At 30.5% G+C, this 15,680-nt stretch overlaps 1 protein-coding gene across 5 annotated transcripts in view; it reads right to left on the bottom strand.

The window, feature by feature from the left end:
* Positions 1–15,680, bottom strand: part of LOC103572983 (tubulin monoglutamylase TTLL4) — a 127,259-nt gene that overhangs the window by 44,764 nt on the left and 66,815 nt on the right. For all 5 annotated transcript variants that reach the window (XM_053737819.1, XM_053737817.1, XM_053737818.1 and 2 more), the window contains exon 3: positions 14,579–14,613. The gene's annotated coding sequence lies outside the window, so the exon portion shown is untranslated. The remainder of the gene's footprint in view (positions 1–14,578; positions 14,614–15,680) is intronic.

The raw sequence follows: 15,680 nt of genomic DNA, 5'->3' as shown, positions 1-15,680 counted from the left end.
GTGTATTACCTTAGAACGTTATATATAGAAAAATAAAGAGGGTGTGTGAGGAATAAAATGAGATGAAAAAAGAGGCTTTCTTATATATATTTCTATATATAGCTATATTCTGCACTAGTATTTTTATATAGAGAAACTACTCACGCACACGCTTGCACGCGTAAGGAGCGTGTAGAACACGTGGGTAACGCCGAAGTAGGCGTGCTTGTATGATGAGGGAAGTATGAGAGGGAAAAAAAGCGTCTCAGGACTACTCAGATATATATCACAACCACTATACTAGTATGCGTAGAGGCTAGAGGTTATAATCGGCATCATGCTTATACATTTTATAATCATATACATGTAAATATATAAATGTACATGTATAAACTCGAGAGTTTAGTCCAATGAAGGAAGAAATATCGTCATACAGAAGATTGAAGCTAAGCCTTAACTGAACTTGATCTTCTCTAAAGAAAAAAGGGAAAAATATCAAGATGATCCCAAGTTCTCCACAGATCTCACTGCGTTATCAGCTACCCACGATTTATATATCCCACAGAGGATTAATCAACAATTTGTCTATGTACATGCGAGATTTAAGATTGTAAACTCTATATATCAGCTGATACTCCTATTTATTTATGTTTTTAAGATTTATTTATTCAAAATTATTTCATTCGTTCACTTAGCGCAGTGCATCTGTGATTAAACACCTACGTACGTGTCTCTAGATATCACGCTCTAAATCGTCTTGTACTTGTCGCTCAGGGGAGTTATTTATTTTTATAAATGATTCGTTATTATTTTAAAGCTTCACAGTTTATTGATAATAATTTAATACCAGCTAATTGTATACTATCACGCATGAAATATTTTTGTATTAACAATAATTATTGCAACTATAATTTACTTCTTTTTTTTTTAATTATTCATATTCAAGTCGTTTAAAAAAAAAATATTGATTTAATTTAAATATACATTATAAAAGTTTCAGTGTAACGAAATTTACTGATGCAACTAAAAAGCATAGAAACTTTTTAAAATTACCGTGGATAATTGTGAGTACACGTATAATTTATTTATATATTTATAAATATTTAGTCTTTATTTTAAAACTTTATTTTTTGTGCACAGAGAACAAGTTATCTTGAGTCAAGAAAATATTTTGGAAGCCAATCGTTTTTAGGAACCAAGTAAAGATTTTCTTGAGCCAAGAAAATTTGTTTTGGCGAAAGAAAATTTTTTCTTCAAGTACCGAGCCCTTGGTCTAGATTTTCTATGGAATTTTTCTAGGATTTCTTAGACGGCGTTCCCGATCAAAATAAAGGCATCCGTTGGATAGTTGGAGACCTCGAGGGTTTTCAAAAAAAATTCTTTCGAATCAAGAATATTTACTTTGAATCGGAAATTTTTCATTTCCATGTTGGTAATTGTCATTGATGAGGTAAATTGACAATAGACATTAAAATAATTCTGCGAACGACTTAATAGTACGTTTTTCTAGTTATTTACTATTTATAGAAAGCGCAACAGGTTGCCGCCTACGTATCAGGAACTAGAGTGGATGAGAGCAGAGACTTAATCCAAGGCAAGGGCGTTTATAAACAAGATCGCTTGGATGATTGCGCCAGAGGGGCATGTACATTTATTTTTTATTTTTTTTTACCAATTATGAATTATACCTCATCATTTTTTTATTTTACTGTACAACTGCTGATACTCCTGATAGTTAGTAAGGAGTGTGTCTAATAGTATGAGAGAGAAAGAGGGTTTATATATATATATATATATATATATACACATACAAATGGATGTATAAGTAAGTAGGTTGTCTAGGCGAACCATCCCAACGCCTCTTCACTTAATATTTTCTATACACCGCAACCCGTGAATGATCATCATCATCTCCTGGCGGGAATGAACGAGGTGCTCGTGAAACTGTTGCAACAGTGTAATTATCTTTTAACAAAATTACGAGACACTCGTACAAAAGATATATTTTAGATAATTATAAATATATATCGCATTTCCATCTAAAATTTTTACTACCGGCTATTAAATTTAATTTTAGCCTCATGTAGTTATATAACTTTTTTTTTTGCATCATTTATTAATTTTTTTTTTTCCTTTTTTTTTTCTTTCAATTTATCACCATCACTATCGCTGTCATTATTACACTTTTTATTGAATTAAATTAAGTATTGCTGAAATTTTAATTTAATTTTTAAAAAAATGCTAAATCGTTTTTAATTTATTTATTCAAATTATTTGCAATAAAATATTTAAAATTTTTTTATTCGAGTTTAAGTGTTAAAGCAATCATAGCCTCATTTAAAATAAATGTAATGATGAATATAATGATTACTAATTGCTTGAAGTAAATATTAAATTGGCTAATTTTTAAATCGGTAATAAAAAATTTTAGGTATTTATTTTTATTTAATATATATAAAGAGATACAGTAGATCCTTGGGGTTATCCTTCATATAAATATATTTAAAAGCGCGAATAAAATGTATTTCTCAAGTTTCCCTTTGGGCATAAACATGCGGTTAATTATGCCCTCGCTGAGTAGAGATACAGATGAGTCGTGAGATGTATCGAGTGAGATATTAAATAAATGTATGGTAATAAGAATGAGAAATATGAAGAGAGAATAAGTATAAGTAAAAAGTCATTGACTAAATGCTTGACTTTTTTATTCTCTTAATTTTAATTTAATATCTTTTCTCTTTATTGTGTATAGCCAGGAGAAATTCCTTATGCTAATTGCGTGCCATTTTTCCATTGCCCTGGGTGCAGGATATTCGAGTATGTATATATATATTTATATATATACATATAAATAAATAAGGGACACTCCCTGTGGACTATGGAAGGAGACGAACACCTGGTAATATAAGGAACCGATTTAAGCACGAACTGGAAGACCAGAGACGATTAATGACTCGCGGCAATCAATTTTATATCCCTTGATATTTTTTTCGACACTCGGTTATTTGGGATGTATACTATATACTATTCAGACGCACGTATTTATGTATTTATTTAGTGTAATATTACTTGTTTTATTTATGTCCGTTTTTTTTTTGTTTTTTTAATACTTCCAAGGGCCCAAAAAGTCACACACTTTGCGACCTGACCACGTGTATGTAGTTATTTTCGTGCCTTATTTAAACTCTGGGGTGCCGTTACCCAAAATCATGCTAAGAATTCACGTGTGTTATTATTAAATCGTTATTATATCGGTTCTTGTTTTATTTTATTCGATATCCTCAATAATCACTTATACAATAAACCGGATGTCTTTTTCAAGTTTGAAATTTTACATAACAATATACAAGTTCTTTTTCAACTTCAAAATTTTGGAATAAAAAAAAATGTTTTCAATTTGATAAAATTATTAGAGTCTAAAAGTTCAATTCCTATTAACTACGAAAGTATTTTTCATTGCTCTTTAAAAAATTAGCGGAGTGAATCCGGAATAAATCCGGAGTGAATGCAGAGCAGATGACTGTTTATTTATTTACTCCCCTCGAAAATTTACTGTTAAAAATCCGCTTCGAAGTGGAATTGACTTCTAAAAGATGTTCATTTTAATCTTAAAACTCCGAATTGGAGTAAATGCAGATTTAAATAAAATCCAGATTACTCCGAAATCACTCAGCTTAAAGACAAACTCCCTATTTACTCCGTAATCACTCTAAATTCTCTAATTTTTTACAGTGCATTGCTCTGAAAGCTTCTTTGAAAGTACAACTATTAAAAATCTTTTCTAAAATGAAAACCGACAGTTAATTTGATTATCAGACTTCCTATACATATGATAAAAGAGTATTGCTACTCCTTGATTATCACAGTGTCATACTTAGTTCCGTGTAAATGTCAGATATATTCAATAGAAGGTTTCAGATACGAATTGACAGGCGCATTTGTGACATATACTTATAGATATCAACTTTATATACTCGATAGAATATATAAATATATATATATAAATACACAGTCATAAGTTCTCCCGTTCGATCACGATCGTACATATAAATTGTAAATCTTCATGAATTGCGTATCCGCTTGTTAACGAGGACGTTGTCGTCATATTTTATTTATTTATTATTAATTTTTTGTTTTTCATTAAATCTTCCTGTGATCCCGGGATACTATTTATCTCCAGAGGATTGACACATATGAAAATGAACGATTTGATCAGGCATAAAATTCCAAATCAATCTCTTTTAATTAATTCACTCAATTAATCATACTCAACCATGTTCGTATATTTAAAAAAATTTTTTGTACTATAATTAAAGAGTAAAAATAAAAATTATTGAATAATTTTAGTATTATTTTTCTTGATAAATTTATTGTATATTTATTTATATGCTCCTCCATGAAACAACATTGAATATGCAAATGGGCAGAATATAAAAATATATACATAAGTGAGGGAGTAAAGGGTGGTATACCGAGGAGTGTTTTAAAAAGCAGTAGCCGACGGTGAATGCGCAACATTGATCTGATCCACAAACAGGATCATCGTTCACTCCACTGTTATCCTGCCGCAATGGCCTCACAGCCTCCCGTATAACTGAAGCACCAGCATCAGAATCAACAACAGCACTCTTTACTTATACTTATTTATTTATTCGTCGACCATTATGTATTATGTATTCGCTCCAATTTTCTTCTTGATCGGTAACGCGCCTCGGGTATAACGTACAATTGGAGTGGCAGCAGCTCATAAATTCATCCTACAGCTTGTCCTGATACGATCCCTTTTTTATATCATACATACATATATAGACTACACAGCTCACCCTCTTTATCATTTCTCAAGTTAAAAAACACGCGCATTTTTTTTTTTCTTCATTTTATTTCGTCAAGTGCTAGCAGAGTAGGGGAGAGAGTAAAAACTCGATCTCTTATTCCCACAGAAAAAAATACATACATACATATATCATATATATATATACATAAAAAAAAATATAAGAAACAAGAAAAGAAATAGCTTAAGATAAAAAAATGAAAAATATCATTGGTGAGAAAAAGAATAAAGAAATAGAAAAAAATTGATACACGTTTCTTGCACACGACCCCCACGCTTCGTGCACACTCGAGAAGTAAACACAAGTGCGATATATAGATATATATATATAGAGGGATATGAAATAGTGGATAAATAAGGACAGAATAGTCAGCGGTGTTAGGGATAAAGCAGGCTACAACTAGGCGTGATTACGGAACTTATAAACTCTTAGGGGTAAAAGGTATACATATGTATGTATATATGTGAGCATATAACATAAGACTTTGTCAAGATGCTTTAGTTGGATGGTCTTAGATTTTTTGAGAGTGTGAGCAAGTACGAGAGAATTAAATGGGGAAGAATGAGCGTGTGTGTAGGTATGTGTGCTGTGTAGAGTAGAGTAGAGTAGAGGGTCGCCTCGAGACCGGCACGAGGACAGGTGGCGACGGGGAACCAGGGAACCTCGAAGCCACCGAGTTCTCACGCGCGAAACTCCAGCTGCCACCATGCGTCGTATACTTGGTAATGCCTATAGACGGATGATGAGTGAGTGAGGGAGGAGAAGAAGGAGGTGGTGGTAGTGGGGGACACCCTTCAGTGGCTACAAACACACACCCGCGCCCCTTCTTATTTAAAAACTCTCTATAAGATGCACACACGTGTGCGTATATAACGCTTCTCTAACTCTCCCTTTTTTTTTCTTATAATCATTTTTTTTATTTTTGTTTTTTATACTTTTTTCACTTTATTGTTACTTTCAATGCTCCGAATGCAACGTTAAGTTAAGACGTATTTTGCAATGCGGATTATTCACGAGACGGCTTAATACGTATTTATGCATCATTTGCATTTAGAGAATGAACGTACTTGTGAGTACGGGTTTGTTGTACTCAGACTCCACGTATGTGTGTGTACGTAAGTACATTGAGTACAAAGTATTTTGTGAATATGCAAGTACGAGTTCGAGGGAGAATCGACAGCAGATGCACGTGCGGTGGGTCAGGAATCTAAATATTGTAACTGAAACGGTGGTGCTGGACGCGAGCAACCAACCGGACGCTCATTCGAACCAGCCGAGGTAGCGTAGTATGTATACACACATTCTCGTACCCCTTTTTTTTGCCATTCATACTTGCACCGCCGTGACTTCCCGGTGTCCGGCGAGCACTCGCTACTTCAATGGGCGCTGGAACGCCGTCCGTATGTATCGTGGCATGCTCGTTGCGAGGGGTCAGTTTTACAACCCAACAATCGCTATGCCTTTACGCTCAACATTGGCTCCGGGTATGCTATTCTCTCTGCTGTGTATGGTGATTCTGATATTACGCCATTTACAAAGGGGAGATTACCGACATTTATAAGGTGGCTATTGTAGGGATTTTTGAACAGGGTTGTATGCTAATTTAACGCGGATTAGATAAAAATCCTTTCATTTATTTATTTATTAATTTTTTTTATTTTCATTTTAATGGACGAGTGGTTTTAATAAAAGAACTTTTTTTTAAACTTACGAGCCTTTGGATGATGCAATTTTGCAGATTTGCCCCGAGATAAATTTTAAATCCATTAACTTTTTAAATAAAAGTTTTTATTTATATTTTTTTAACGTACTGTAGATAAATGGGTACGAAAAAAGTAGTTATTGAGTATATAATTATCTTATGAGTGTACGTATATTTAAAAAAATAGTAGAATATATGGTAAAAGTGATGATGCAAGAAAGTTATTCAATATATTTCCGATGAATAATAGTTTGATGGCGGTTGTATCAATACGATCGAGCATCAACCCGCACTCTTCAATCAGTGTTACGGTATATTTGAGAGAGAAAAAAATATTGTTATGATGACGAGAGGGGTGCGGCGGTGGTTTATCATGAATACCCAATTTAACGTCTTGCAGTTACATGAAACCGACAATTGTTGTACGTTATTGTTATTGTAATATATTTTATTCACTGATCGTAAGAACGCATTTCAATATCTCTTCATACTATTGTATCTGAGGTAATAATATTGTGCAAAAAAAGTAACTAACAGATGATATTGTGAATTTTTAGTTACACTAATTCCTTGACCTAATTCAATCATAAATTATTATTTCCGATATTCCTTTAAATTTTTTATTCTTTTTAGAATCTAATGATTCACAAAATCATGAGTTACAGTGGAAAAAATCGGGAGTGGAATCGAAGTGATTATGGATTTTACTTAAATCCGAATTCGCTTCGTTACTCGGAGTTCTGGAGTAAAAAAAATCACTTCGTATACGGAGTAAATGGAAAATTTTTTTCAGCGGAGTGATCTAGATTTTATTTAAATCTGCATTCACTCCAGCTCGGAGTTTAAATATCAAAAATAACTCCAATTCGGCGTAAATTTCACTCCCAGGAGATTAAATAAATCAGTCATCTCTCCGGATTTAATCCACGTTTACTCCGCAAATATTTCACATTCAAAATGAAAACACAATTGAAATTGCAACATTATGAAACAAAATAAAAAAAAAGAACAAGTCAATTTCACAAATTAAATAAAATAATTAATTAATTAATCGAAATATAACACCATTGATAAGATCGACATAATTATTGTAGCTTCATAAAATGAATAAAAAAAAAAAATAATATTTATGGACAAAAATAATTGATAAATCAATTAAAAATACGAATAAGGAGTTAAGAACAATTTTATTTCATTATGCGAAAAAAAAAGAGAAATTGCGAAAAAAAAATTAATTGTAACTTCATGAAGTTAAAAAATTTAACAACTTCAACAGGTTTGACTTGGTTACTCCGTTATTCATTGAAGGTAAATATACCCATCTCCTTTCATCCGACATACAAACTCATCATACCGTCCTCGTCGGCTTAGCCGTGTCCTTTTCTTTTTTTTTTCTTTTTTCAAACACAATTTCCAGTTTAAGCCAATATAACTACCTACCTCACTCTACAAGTTAGTTATATTTATCCTTGTCTTCTGGATCGTGCACACGTGCAAAGTCCTCCTCCTTTGCCCCTCATAAGTGAGTAGTATAGAGAGCTACGTCACGGGGAAGCCGATCGGCTCGGGACGAGATGCGCTGAAGCTCGAGTCTGGCTCGTTCCGAGCACAAGACCGCGCTCTTTATCATCCTACTTTGTCTAGCACGCGTTGGCGAACATATAGTCGGTACTCCTTTTTAGAGATCACGCGCGGCGCATGCGTTACTTGCTACCGTGCGCAGCTCGTGCTGCGCGCGCGACTTGGCCGCTCCCGACTTTTTCCTCGTGCCTTGCACGTGTGTGTGCGCGTGGCTGGCCATTGCCTTTACACACTACTTGCTTTAAAGTGTATATGTTTCTATACATTTATACCCTCACATATATATTTATATATGGATGTATGAGTTGAGCTGGAAGCTACAACTGAGGAGAATGAAACGGTGGTAGTAGATGTAACACAGGTTAAAATTAAAATGTGTAGGTGAAACTGGCTCTCCCTCTTACTTATTGCAGGTAGACTTGTAATTGTGTAGGTGTTTATACATCAGTTTACATCCTCGTATTCACAGGAATAATATAAATGCGCATGCGTGGACATTGGGGGCTATATAAACGACCGCAATACCTTCTCCACCCACATTCAAACATACACTTGGACGTAAACTCCACGCAGATCACTTCTCTTGGACAGTCGCCTCGTGTTTTTAATTTGAACACGTGTATCACTTGCTGTACACCTAAAGCCATCTGTTAATTACTTCAATTACATAACATTACACTATAAAAAAAAAAAAAAAACATTAAATTTACTGAAATATTATTACACTGAAATCATGATAAAATTAAACGTATTGCTGACCAACGCCGAACGTTTTACCACCAAAACAACCAAGACAACTTTAATTGCTCTACGAAAATGGTTCAGAAAACAAGCAGCCAGTCTCAAGAAGCAGTCAGACATCAAGAAGTTGTCACGATGTGATTTAAACGTAATTACTAACAATCAGCAACAGCATAAGCAGAAGCAGTATACGGTTGCTGAAGAAGAAAATCACATTAACGAACATCGAGTTTCTAATGACGAACTTGTTGAACAATTGGAGACGATGATTGCTGAGGAGATTGAGGAGAATCCTGATCACGAGAATCTACGGAACGAGTGGAGAGAAATTCTTGGTACACTGGACAAGTATGTACTGTAAATTAAACCCGACGATAACAACAGCATCCACTGGACGACTAGACACATCTACAAACTCTTCGCAAAATGTCAACAACCGAATCAACTGTCACTTCAACCGGCTCAACAACAACCCACTGGAAATCTTCGAGACTTTTAAGCCTACGCACAGTAAACCTACTTCAAGATACAAACCTGCCATCAAACAGAAAAGGACTGAGGGTCTTGTCATCGAGTTTGATAGGAGATAAAGACTTTTTTTTCATAAGGTAACAACTTTGTGATTAGATTTTTTTTTTCGTTTAATTTTAATTGAGATTTTATTTTTAATTTTTTTTTTTATTCTTGCACTCCTGGTAAGGAGCTTTAATTTGAATACGATCCATTGCATCGCGTTAGCTGTTAGTTTTATTATAATCATTATTTTATCTCTGTTGCAATATCATTAAATTTTAATTAAGTAATTATATTTTATATTATTATATTAGTAATGTTATTTTATCAATACTGATCTCATTATATTTTAAATCGAATATTGAAAATGTGATAATTGTAATTAGTTTTCGTTTTTATTATGATTTTTAATTGTTTGCGTGCACTGAGAGAAAAAAATAATTAAATTCAAGTAAACATGTTTACTTTCCATACTCTACATAATATTAAAAACAGGAAAAAATTTACTGCATCGAAGTACAATATTTCTCATTTTTATAATTCATTAAATTTTTAGACAATCCATTTTTACTACAATTAAAAATATATTTTCTTGGCACTATTTGAGTAAGCTAATCTTTAAATTAATAATTTTTTCTTTGAAATATGCTATTTTTTCTCTCAGTGTAATTTAATTTTAAATATATCGAACCTCGTTCGATGAATAGGCCGCCCAGTGCATATTATACGCATAATATGGTTATCTGTGATAATTAATTAGATAAATTAAGATAAAATTAAGTTTTTTACTGTGATCTCAACTTTCTTTCTTTATCTTTTTTTTTTTCTTTGAATTTTTAAACTGTGATATTAAGTTTTAATTCAACATTTGCAATATAATGGAGCTTTAATTAAAAAAAAAAAATATATATATATATATGAAAAATTAAAAGAATATATGTAATAAATCAAATGTCTTCCATGATACGGTAAAGGTGCAATTTATAAAATGTGGAATATAGAATAGTAAATATGTAATAAATTTTCTAAAAACTGTGATAATGTAACTTTAAGTTTAGATAATAATGTATGAGTATAAGCCTAGATTTTAAATTATTATGAGTAGAGCTCGAGCGATGCATTGTGATAAATAGATCACTGACGTTTACAAATTGACTTAAATGTCGATGTAACGTTTTTTAATTGATAAATTTTGTACATCATATCTAAATTTTTTTATCCATATTATGTACTTATATATGTTTTTTCCACTTATTACTTTATAGTTAATTTTTTCTGCACTTTTTATTAATTATGTCATTACTATTTTTGTGTTTTAATAAATTACGTTTGGTTTTTTGTGTTTTTTTTTACAATTGCATGATGAAGTTTCTAATAATTGTGTGTTTAGACTTTAAGTTTTTTTTATGTAATCAAAATATATATTAATAAAATTGTGTGAATTTTAATTAAAAATTTTTTTATTTCATAGAATAAAATGACTTTAGCTCCCATTCCTAATCCTCAAAATTATTATTTGATTCAAAATTATTCAAATTTTTTTCATATTAAATAATTAAATAAAAAATGATCGAAGTTGTTTTTTGAGCTCGATTATTTATAAAAGTAATATAATCGAAATTATATCTGAGTTCGATTATTGTTCAAAATAAAATTATTGAAATTTTTGTCACAAGTATTTTGATTTAAGAATCAATTTAGTAAAGTAAGTTTGCATGAAAAGATTTAAAGAGTTAAGCGAATTAAAATTTTTTTGTAATTTTTTATGAAAATATATTCGAATGTTCATGTATAACTACTAATCTGCGGTTGACTTAGCTCCTCTACTCTATAGACTCATTCGTTATAATTATTTTAAATTGAAAAATGGAAAAAAAGTTCCAGGTATCCAGCATTCAGGTAGAGGTGGTCACAAAAAAATCCTGTAAGTTTAGCGGGAGTTTAGCGCACCATCTGTTATTTGATTTTTCAACCCTCGCGTCCTTTGACCTTACGAACTTCCACGGTAGAGGGCAGCCCTATTTAAGTTCAGAATTCTATGGGAAAAATCTGTGTAATTATAATTACTTTTGCAAAAACTATTCTAATAATAAAACAAACGTTTAGTCATATTTTTTCACCTCTATAAAATAATCAATAATTATATTTAAGAAATTTAATTTCAACCTGAATAGAATTCTCGAAATGTGAAATGAGTTTTATAAGCTGTGATTTTTCAATTCAGGAAGTTTCGATTTTATTTAATATAGGGTAGAAGTATCTCGTGGCTACTGCTCTCTTTGACATTTAATACTTTATTATAATTTATGAAAAAGTATCAAATAAAATTTCCATTTTATTAGTAGAATGAAAGTATATTTGAACACATTATAAAAGTAAGTAATGTTATTGCGTCTTTTATAAACTATTATTCTAATTTTTCAAGTATCCGAAACTGGCGCTAAAGTGACCAAAAACGGTACCTCTACCCTATCTGGAGAATCGGTTTTTACTGAATTTTGAAGTAAACTACTGAAAAATTTCGCGCTTCAATAAGCAGAAGGAAGTCCCTTTTTTATGACATATTGCTTTTAATAATTCATGTCGCAATAAAAATCAAATTTGATCACATTGTTCTCTCTTAAAATGAGTCAGTGAAAATTACTCCAATCAGAGATCATTCACTGCACAAATTTTACCAAATATACACGCTGAAAAAAAATTCTAACTATTACCATCTTGCAATAGGGAATGATTACCATCTGTATGTGATAATCATTATCATGCTTTTTTGTTAACTATTCGTTTCTCGTATAGTAATATTTACTATTGTCGATAGTAATAGTTACCATTTAGATAGTAATATTTCTTATGCCTGAAAAATTTTTCAATTTGCCTTCTGAGATAGTAATGATTACCATCAAGAATAAGAATGAAAACTATCTCCGATAGGAAAAGTTAACATAAAAGAATCATTAAAAAAAATGGGAATAGTTTCGTTAAGGGAACGTATTTTCACTTTTTTCAACGTGTATTACTAATGTAATCAGTGATGTACTTGGGACCGATTCGCAGGAACTATCTACTGATTTTCAGTACTTTTTAGTGATTGATTTTAAGATAACAAGTATACAATTCAATTAATTGTTGTTTAAAAAAAAAGTTAGAAAAATTATTTTGGATATAATAATTATGATTATAGATTATTATAGAAATACTGATTTCTATAGGTATTAAAAAGAAAAAAAAACCCTTCGGTTTACCATCAGATTACCACATTAAAAATCAGACAATCGATGAACTAAACCTGAAGTATTTCATAATAATAATTCATACAATTATATTATTTCCATTAAGATTATCGAAGAGATCTTGACAAACTCATGTTATATAAAATCTCTTATTATACGATGTATATAATATAAACAGTCGAATGTGACACATAAAATTCCATAAGAGTAATATGACACCACCACTGACAGGCCATAGAAAAACATCTTTAGCCCCAAGAGGATCTTACGCCGCATAAAAGAATTCTCGTTTTTATAAGGGACGACCTAATCTCGACCTGATGCACTCCATGTATTAAGTTACGTTTTGGAAACTACGGAAAATATTGTCAAATATTTGGTTCTTGTATTTTATTTGTAGAAGACTTATATATCTTTCGTACACCTATACATATACGGCTCGTGGTGAGATTAGATTTAATTTTTTTTTTAACAAAAGGAATAATATGATTCTTTTTTTTTCTCTATCAAGTATCAAATCGCTAAATTATTAGCTATACAATTACTTGTTACTTTTTTTTAAATTCATTCAATTACTGATTCATTTTATCACAAAGAAGATTATCATTTCTTTATATTTTAATTATGCCATCAAAAAAAGAATTTTGTTACACTGTAACAAATCGAGTGATTTCGGAGTTAAAAAAAAATAACTCCGAATACAGAGTGAAAAGAGAGTTTGTCTTTTCAGCAGAGTGATTTCGGAGTGATTTAGATTTCATTCTAATCCGCGTTCACTCCGTAAATTTTTTACAGTGAGTAGACATTTTTCCAAGATAGTTTTTCAGCAATTTATAAATGTTTGAAATTTCATTTTTGTTGTTGAAAAAAAAAATTATGATGTATAAATCAATTAATACGAGTGAATAAATTTAAAAAGAAGTTTAAAAAAATTTAGTAAGAATATTCTGATGATAGAAAAATATATAGAGACAAATTTCTTAAAAATGTATCTTTTGAATAGTTAAAAGGGACAATTATTGTATTATTTGACGCCTTTTAGTGACTATAAGAAAAGCTATTTCAAATATAAAGGTATATCCCATGCCTCGAATCACGCAGTCAAAAGATTCAGTGGCCGCGGCATAATATTACTGAATGGATTTCAAATTCAAACGTATGTTAAAAGTTATTCGCCGAGAATATTATTCTTAAGCGAAGCTCATAGAAATATTTTTATGAAATAAATATATATATATATATATATATTTGAAGAATAATATTAATCTATTGGAAATTTTAACTTCATTGGTTTTCTATATTTATCTTATACATTATTATAGATATATGTGTATTTTTTCTATATAAATAAATTGCTTTACCAGATGTCGTATATAATAATATGGCTTATTGGTTTCGATAATAGACATATTAAGTCAATCCTCAACGTCAAATCTACTTCATTGTTATTTGCATGCCCGCCAGGTGAGTCAGCTAAGAAACGAAAATTTTCTTAAACATTTTTTCGTCGCAGGCAAAAAATTATTATTATTTATTATGAGAAGAGCATTCAAGTGTTCCGTCCAACTTGGGCTACAAAGAAAACGTTCTTTAAATTTTCCAATTGGACAGAACAAACTTGAATGAAAGTTAAAATAACATTTTAAACTTTTGAGAAAGTCATTGTCAGTTTAAATGTAAATATAAAAAAATCTATGGTAATTTTTAAAAAATGTTAATAAATTTATATAGCTGAGACTTTTTATCCAAACGCATCAATTTCATTAAAAAAAAAAAATTTAATTTTTAATTTTTTAAATAATTATTTTTCTCCATTAAATTATCATAAAAATCGCATTTCACGTTAAGAACGTTAATTACTTTAAAGATGAATTTAATATTTCATAAATTTGATTGGCATGTCATTTAATTACTGAAGTTTCTTTTTGCAATTTCACTCACTGATTAAAGTATTTTTTTTTTTTTTTTATTAATATTTAAGTTTAATGACTGGTACTTACTAAAATTAATGAGCAGCAATGAAGTTGAAGTTGACCTAAAAAAAAAAAAAAAAACATTCTTTTTAAGTAACTTTATATTTTTTTAATCGTATACTGAATTAATGATCAATCTTTAATGTGAAAAAAAAAAAATAATATTTTTTGTTATAAACTTTTTTTTCCTGTTGTTTAATGTCATGACTGCTGATTAATTATTTTATTTGCAGGTAATGATAATAATTATTGTTAATATTATTAATACTATTTAAGCTTTAAAAATGATATATTGTTCAGAATTCATATATTTTATATCCAATTGCCAACATAAATATTGAGTAATAAAAATTGACATAATAATCAAGTTAATATTAAAAAATCTGTTTAAATAAATCAACCATCGTTATAAATATAACCAATAAAAATAAAAATACGGGGTTCAAATAATTGAACATATATATAAATATAAGATCAAGTTGATATTGTGAATCGAATGAGAAGAATATAAAGAAATAATCACCGCTTCTTGATTGCGAGAAAACACGAATCTCATAGTCGTATTTGTATTGAAAAGGAAAACATATATAGATATATATGTATATAAAAGTATATAAGAGTGAAAAGATTTGAAGAAGCGAACTGCCTACGTCTGTCACAGCCCCTTAAATACGATGATACTCAATGACTCGAAACTTTTATTATCTAAAGCATACCTTTACTTACACTGGCAATATCTCGGCACTTACGTTTCGATTTCTCTTCCATCTATCCTCGTTTCTATAGCAATTGGTCGACCGTACAAACGACAGCGAGCCCTTTTTTCATCTTCTGCATCGTCTTTATTATTATTATTATTATTATTATCATTATATTCACCCTATACCATAATTCTAGTCCACCTACAACTCACCTCGGCCAATTGGTACAATACACCATATAACAGTGGGCTCAGGACGTCTTTGAGTTGCCAGTGATCTTTTGTGAACACGTGCACGAGAAATCGTAAATCTAACTAAAGAAACTCCCAGAAGAATGGACCATCGGGGTTTTTATGGCACACCTATATATATATATATATATATATATATATATATATATATATATATATATATATATATATATATAT

This window comes from Microplitis demolitor, chromosome 3, assembly GCF_026212275.2.
Source record: "Microplitis demolitor isolate Queensland-Clemson2020A chromosome 3, iyMicDemo2.1a, whole genome shotgun sequence".
Taxonomy (NCBI): Eukaryota; Metazoa; Arthropoda; class Insecta; order Hymenoptera; family Braconidae; genus Microplitis; species Microplitis demolitor.
Note: the sequence above shows the minus strand (reverse complement) of the source record. Positions and strands in the feature narration are given on the sequence as shown.